General features: G+C 40.9%; 1 pseudogene; it reads right to left on the bottom strand.

Moving 5' to 3' along the window:
- Window positions 1-7,688, bottom strand: part of LOC103660033 — a 58,460-nt pseudogene that overhangs the window by 1,971 nt on the left and 48,801 nt on the right.

Genomic DNA, 7,688 nt, shown 5'->3' with positions numbered 1-7,688 from the left:
TGCTGCAACATGGACGGCACTGGAGGAGATAATGTTAAGTGAAATAAGTCAAGCAGAGAAAGACAATTATAATATGGTTTCACTCATTTATGGAACATAAGAAGTAGGAAGATTGGTAGGAGAAGGAAGGGAAGAATGAAGGGGGGCGGTAAACAGAAGGGGGAATAAACCACGAGAGATTATGGACTCTGGGAAACAAACTGAGAGCTTCAGAGGGGAGGCTGTGGGGGAATGGGATAGGCTGGTGATGGGTAGTAAGGAGGGCACGTATTGCATGGTGCACTGGGTGTTATACGCAACTAATGAATCATCGAACTTTACATCAAAAACCAGGGATGTACTGTATGTTTTTTTTTTTAAAGATTTTTTAATTTATTTATTTGACAGAGATAGAGACAGCCAGCGAGAGAGGGAACACAAGCAGGGGGAGTGGGAGAGGAAGAAGCAGGCTCATAGCGGAGGAGCCTGATGTGGGGCTCGATCCCAGAACGCTAGGATCACGCCCTGAGCCGAAGGCAGACGCTTAACCACTGTGCCACCCAGGCGCCCCATTGACTAACATAATATAATAAAAAATATAATTCATAAAAAATGTAACCATATATTGTGTTTCCAAAAGAAACACAATGTCATGTGCACATTAATAGGTTCTCCAAACTTCCCAAGAGAGGTATTTTTCTTTAAATGTTTAAGTCTTTCATCCTCTCTGTGTGAACCAATCCTGGTACAACTACATTCACTGTAATTTTCTTTCTTGTTACTCCTTTAGCAGGAGTATGTGTAAATTCAAAGAATCTTCCTTTACTGGCACTGTACACAGATTGGCCAGAATTGTCTTTTAAGCCAATAATGCATCCTACAGTAACAATAGACCCTCTCTGGTGTTGAATCATAGTCTTCCCGGCCGCGTTCCAAGTCAGCGTGGAGCCCAAGAGAGTAGTATGTGCTGAGATACCATACTTTCAGGTTTTGTTCTTACTAAAGTGCTGTCCCTGTTAATTCCAGCTCATTTACCAAGAGATACACTCGACCCAACTTTTTTCTCCATCTCTTCAAATGTATTTTGAGCCTTACGCTCTTCGGCAGCATCATAGCTAAATGACAAATGACCTCCACCAAGGTCACCAGCTCCAGGGGCTTTGGCCCCTTCCAGAGTCCTGGGGATGATGGCCAATTGGTAGACTTTCTGGGCCATTAATTGGGCCAGTGCCCTGCCAGTGCCCTGGGAGCCTCCCCAGAACAGAGCAGACTGCCCATCTTGGACCTCAGAGTCACAAACTCAGGAGAAAGAGGGCTAGGAGGGGCAGCTCTTTTCCATATTCCCTCAACTTTTAAACTACCTCGGCTGAAATGAAAAAAAGCCCGACTGCCACAAAGAAGTACCACTGTACCCTTCCTGCTCCTGCCGCCCCAATTTAAAGTTTTTGAGAGTTCCTTTGGTACCTCTACTTTTCCTGGAAACTGTGGTGAGTGAGAGCAATACGACTTTTAATTAAATGAGAACACCTTACCAAGTTCCTTTATGACTGTCCCAGTACCTTTAACACTAGGGAGTAGGGCTAGTATCCCCCAGGTGGGAAAAAACATTGTCTAACAATTTGTGTAGATACTGCAATTCTTGCAGTGACTTTTCTGCTTGAGAAGTCTTTGCCATCCAGACTTTATAAGTGATCCTGAGCACATGTTCATAATCTTGTGACTTGGGTAACTGCATAAAGCCCATCTTTATGTGTGTGTGTTTTTTTTAAGATTTTTAAATTTATTTGAGAGAGAGAGACAGTGACAGAGATAGTGAGAGAGAGTGCACAGGTGGGGGGAAGAGGGAGAAATAGGTTCCCCGCTGAGCAGGGAGCCCAATGTGGGGCTTGATCCCAGGACCTTGGGATCATGACTGAGCCGAAGGCAGAAGCTTAGCCAACTGAGCCACCCAGGTGCCCCCATCTTTATGAGTTTGAAATTCCTCTGGAATATGGCTCAGACCCATATGTATCCCACCTTCACAGTTTTTTTTTTTTTCTGGGTTATGATGGTACAGATTAGGCATAAGCCCTCCACATCTCTAGCTACCAAGGAGAAATCTCCCCGTAAACTCTTATTCATGGTGGAAGCAGTGTTATTGCATTTTGGTTAACCTTTACGTCATTTTTTGGGCGCAACCAAAGGGCCATTTTAGCTGCATTAGGAACCATTGAAATTGACAGAACAACTTGATTTTAGCAAATGTTTTTTTTGTCCTGAACCTGAGGCTGAATATCCTATGTCTGAAATAGATTTTATGTATAAATATATTCATTTTCTTATATTTGTCTCATCATAAGTAAGTCCTATCAGCAAGGACAAAAGTGCCACTTATGTTGTTTAATGATCTACCAGTGCATTCCCTTCACCTTCTTTATCATTGCTCTCACTATGTGCCTTAACTTGTACCCTTTTGACACCTGCTCTTGTCAAGGCTATTAGTTCCACCACTTGGGCTGACCCAGATTTGGGTGGAAATTTATCCTCTTACACAGTTTTATGCAGTCGCTGCCAAACCTCAATGGTATTGACCTTGATCATTTAAAAAGAACACTTGTTCCACATTCCCTAGGGAAACATCAACTTGATCTTCCTCTTGGACACTCAATTTTACAGTTGCCGTTATAGAGTCATGAGGCTCCTTCATCAAGTGGTGGAAGGAACACTGCAGGATTGAGATTCCATCAGTGACAAATGGTCATACGAGAGGCCAGCAATAGCCGTCAGTCATAGAGAATCTGCCTACTGAGCCGTACTGGATGTTGCTAGCTAGTAGTCAGGATTGAACAGCATGTGGAACCTATGGAATTAGTGGTGTGGCAAGAGTGACATCCACAGAAGCATCTACCAGTTTTGCAGCCACAGTCATGGCACATAATAGGGAGGAAGACACTAGCCATTGAATCTAGAGAAATACCTAAATAGGAGGCGGTGTTTCCCATGTTGCTGAGCCAAAGCCTCTATCACGGGTACCCTCCTGACACCCTTTTTTTTGCTTCAGCACAAGGAAATGTACTGAAAGGACATAAGATGATGATGATGATGATGATGATGATGATGATGATGATGATGATGATTTTTTTTTTTTTTTGTATTCTGGTAGACCTGGGATGGGGGTCGCCTATAATTTAGATTTCGAAGTGGCAAAGCCAGTTGCAGCTTCTTAAGTAAATTCTGATTACCTGTTTTTGGTAAGTTCTTGAAGGAGTCCAGTTAGTCTGGAAAGATTGGGAACCCATTGCCTATAATACCTCTTAAGTTCTGCAAATCCTATCCGTTCCCATTTAGTTGTTGGGTTTGAATATTGCTGGATCCATTCAATCCAGTTTTGGGGTAGAGGATGCTCTTTGGTGGAGAGGTCACCTCCTCACTACTGTACTACCTCTTGGTAAAACTGTAACTTTTCCTTCAGGCTTTACCATATTCAGCCACTTCCTCTTCCAAGAGGTAGGTTGAATCATTATTTTCCAGGAGAGGTAAATATGAAGTAAGGTCTTCTACACTGAATGAAATCTTAACCTTTTAAGAATGTTACCTTTTTTAAGTTATTACTTAAAGGCTGGAAGTAATTAAAGGTGCCTGGGTGAATCCCCGAGGCATTATTGACCAACTATATTGTTAGTCATTCCAAATAAAGGTAAACCCATCAACTGTCTTTATTCACAGAAATGCTCATGAAGGTGAGTGAGGCCAGTACCGTGAACTATTTACCTGTAAGTGGAACTGGAAAGAGAAGAACATTAGCATTATGCACTTCTGGAAAACTAGGAATAACTCCAGGAATGGCTTTTAAGTCTTGCACAAACTGATATCCCTTTCCACTAGGTTTGTAAGAAGGCCATGCTTAGACTTGTACAAGGAATTTGTTGTGGTTGTTCTGAGGATCTATGACTGGTTTATTCCTTGAATAACTTCTGATTTCAGAGAATATTAAAATGGCTTAGGCAATGACCAAGAAGGAACTACCTTTATCTTTATAGGTTCTCTTCCCATCCCATTCCTTCCATCAACAGAGCTTTTGCTCATCAATTGTCATGTGCCATTTGGAGTAAGGGATCTAAAGTTCCAAAAGTCATTGTCTGGGCCAGTTTAAGAAAGTCAAGTGCAGAAATAATATGCTGTGAAATTGTGTTTCTAGTGGTTCTTTATTTTCTAAGAATAATCTTTCCAGTGAGCACTTGATCTGACAGCCACATTTATATAAAAGTATTCTGCCAGGTAGTTGACAGGCATGGAAGCACAAAGGAGTAACCAGTGTTGTTCTTCTATTGGTCCTAATGTGGTAGTCAAGGGTCAATGTGTGTAGAAAAGGAAGTGGGTTGGAATACCTACTGTAATGCATCAATTTCTCTGAGCGACTGACTGGTTGTTTTATTGCAGTGGGGCTCAGGATAGAAAGGGTAGCCCTTGTGTCAACTAGGAATTGGCCTTTTGTCTCTTTTATGTGCACGGATGTGGTAGGCAGGGTCCTAATAATGCCCTCATGTCCCAGGAGTCCTGTCAGTAGTTATTCAGTCAAACATTAATCTAGGCGCTGCCAAGAAGGGATTTTGTAGTTGTAATGAAAGTTCCAAGTCAGGTGACATTAAGAGTCAGAGATTCTCTCTACGCACCTGATTTCATCATGAGTCCTTAAAAGCAAAGAACTTTTTCCAGCTGATGGGAAAGGAGGTGGTAGAAGAGGAAGGTAAAAAGGGAAGTCAGAGAAATTCTGAGAATGAGAAGGAATCCAAGTGCCATTGTGGGTGGGAAGAAGGAGAGGCCACATGTGAAGGAATGTGGCCCCTGGTCCCTGGCCCCTGGCCCCTGGCTGACAACCAGACAGGAAACCAGGACCTCGGTTTCCCACCACTGCATGGAACTGAATTCTGTCATCTTTCTGAATAAGCTCTGAAGTAGATTCTTCCCCTGAGCCTTCAGCTAAAATCCCAGCCTGGCCTGGCCATCACCTTGAGATCCTGAGCAGAGAGCCCAGCTGAGCCAACTGCCTTCTGAGAGCCTACATAACTGTGGAATAATAAATGGGTGTTGTTTTTAAGCGGCTAAGTTTTTAGGCATCAAAAGGAAATTAATACAATAATTTCTTTTTTTCTGGAAGAGGAAACAGGGAGCATAGTTCTGCACTTTTATGACCTTTGGAATTAAGTCCCTGGAGCTCTTTCGGCTACAATTAACATTTTTGCTTTCAAGATGAAACTGGTGTGGAAGCATAAACCTGCTATTTTGCCCTACCTCCACTCCGACATGTCACAGTCAGGAAGAACCCCACCTAATTAACTCTGAGATAAACCAAAAAAAGCAGGGTCTCCACATCTTATTCTAGTCCCCCCAAATAAATAAAATACCAAGCACTTGCCACAAAACTATTGGATGTTTATGAATATAACAATCAGTGAGAAACATATGAGCAAATTACTGATTTCTCACTAGGAACAGTCTATGGTATATGTGGCAGCCTTAGCAATATTTCAAGAGGTATGTGTGTGTGTGTGTGTGTGTGTGTGTGTGTGTGTGTGGTTTTTGTTTTTGTCGTTGTTCTTTTAAACACTTGTGCTTTATATCAAATGAGTGAATGCTTCTAAGTCCGACTCCCTTGCTCTTTGCCAGTAAACTTGGTCTTTTCTTTCCCAGATACTTTTGACTTTGAGTCTTCATTTGATGCTGGACACATCCTTTTTTTTTTTCATAATCCCTGCAGTTGTCAGTATCTCTATTTTTTCATCATTTTAGACTTTATTCTGGGTTAACTGAGAACCAGAATGCTCTCATGTCATATCATCCCTGGAGTTCAGGTTTGGTGTGAGCTCCCTGAATTGGATGGCCACGGATTCCTTCCCTTTTCCATATTCTTCATCTCTAAGTGTCCTCTGATAACATCCTGCTCTATTTTGCAGGTCCTCTAAGATTGCAATGCGCCCAATTTCTTCTTATTGATTCAGCGACTTGGGAGAATCAATGCTATCGTGACTTGTTCAGATAGAGCCCTTTGGTGGTTTGCTTCCCTGTCTATATCCAACTCTTTGTAAGTAGCTTCACTGAAATGTAAATCATATGCCAGATTATCTATCTAAAGTGCATGATTAAGTGTGTGTTAGTATATTCATGGAGTCGTGTGTCTATCACCACAATCCATTTTAGAACGTTTTCATTGTCTTTTTTTTTTTTAAGATTTTATTTATTTATTTGACAGAGAGAGAGACAGCCAGCGAGAGAGGGAACACAAGCAAGGGGAGTGGGAGAGGAAGAAGCAGGGTCCCAGCAGAGGAGCCTGATGTGGGGCTTGATCCCAGAACACCGGGATCACACCCTGAGCCAAAGGCAGATGCTTAACGACTGAGCCACCCAGGTACCCCCCACGGTTCCATTGTCTTAAAAAGAAACTGCACCCCTTAGCCATTCTCTCTCCTACAGCCCTCAGCAACCACTAACCTATTTTCTACCTATGAAGATTTGCCTATTCGGGACATTCATATAAATAAAATGGTACAATATGTGGTCCTTTGTGACTGGCTTCTTTCACTTGGCATCATGATGTCAAGGCTCATCCATGTTGTAGCATGTATCAGTACTTCATTTATTCTTTTTGCCAAAAAATATTCCACTGTTAAAATATACCACATTTCATTTGTCCATTCAATAATTGGTAGACATTTAAGTTGTTTCCACTTTTGGGCTATTATGAGTAATGCTGCTATGAATAGCAGTGTACAAGTATTTGTGTAGACATATGTTTTATTTCTTTTGGGTATATACACCTAGGAGTGGAATTACTGGGTTATACGGTAACTATCTAGGGAACTGCTGGGCTGTTCTCCAAAGTGGCTGCACTATTTTATATTCTTACCAGTAGGGTGTTAAGTTACGAAACTGGGAATTGTGGATCTTACAACTCTGTTCTTTTTCAAGAATTCTTTGGCTATTTTGGGTCTCTTGAATTTCCTTAAGAGTTTTAGAAACAGCTTGTAATTTCTGAAAGTAAGTAAGCTGAGCTTTTGCTAGGGATTGCATTGATTCTACAGATCAATCTGGGGCGTGCCATATTAACAATATTAAGTCTTTCAATCCATGAACATGGGAAGTTTCTCCATTTTTCTAGGTCTTCTTTGATTTCTTTCAACAATGTTTTATAGTTTCCAGAATACAAGTTATGCATTTTTTGGTTAAATGTATTCCTATTTTTTTAATTATTTTTGATGTCTTATAGATGGAATTGTTTTCCTAACTTCATTTTTGAGTTGTTCGTTGATGGTATATTGAAATACAATGGACTTTTGCATACTGATCTTGTGTCTTGAAACTTTGCTGAACTCATTTATTATTAATTCTAATATTATTTTTTTCATGAACTCCTTAGGATTTGCTATGTACAAGATCATACCATCTGCAAATAGTTTCATTTCTTCCTTTTAATATTGATAGCTTTTATTTCATTTTCTTGCCTAATTGCCTTGGCTAGAACCCACAGTACAGGGTTGAATAGAAGTGATAAGAACAGATATCTTATATCATTCTTGATCTTAGGGAGAAAGCATTCAGTCTCTTCCTACTTAGTATGATATTAGCTATAAAGTTTTCATGGATGTCCTTTATGAGGTTTAAGAAGTTCCCTTCTAGTCCTAGCTCTTAGAGCATTCTCTTTTTTTTAAATCATGAAGGGATGTTGAATCCTG

This window comes from Ursus maritimus, unplaced genomic scaffold, assembly GCF_017311325.1.
Source record: "Ursus maritimus isolate PB19 unplaced genomic scaffold, ASM1731132v1 scaffold_27, whole genome shotgun sequence".
NCBI classification, from domain to species: Eukaryota; Metazoa; Chordata; class Mammalia; order Carnivora; family Ursidae; genus Ursus; species Ursus maritimus.
The sequence above is the reverse complement of the archived record's forward strand: the minus strand, read 5'-3'. Positions and strand labels throughout refer to the sequence as shown.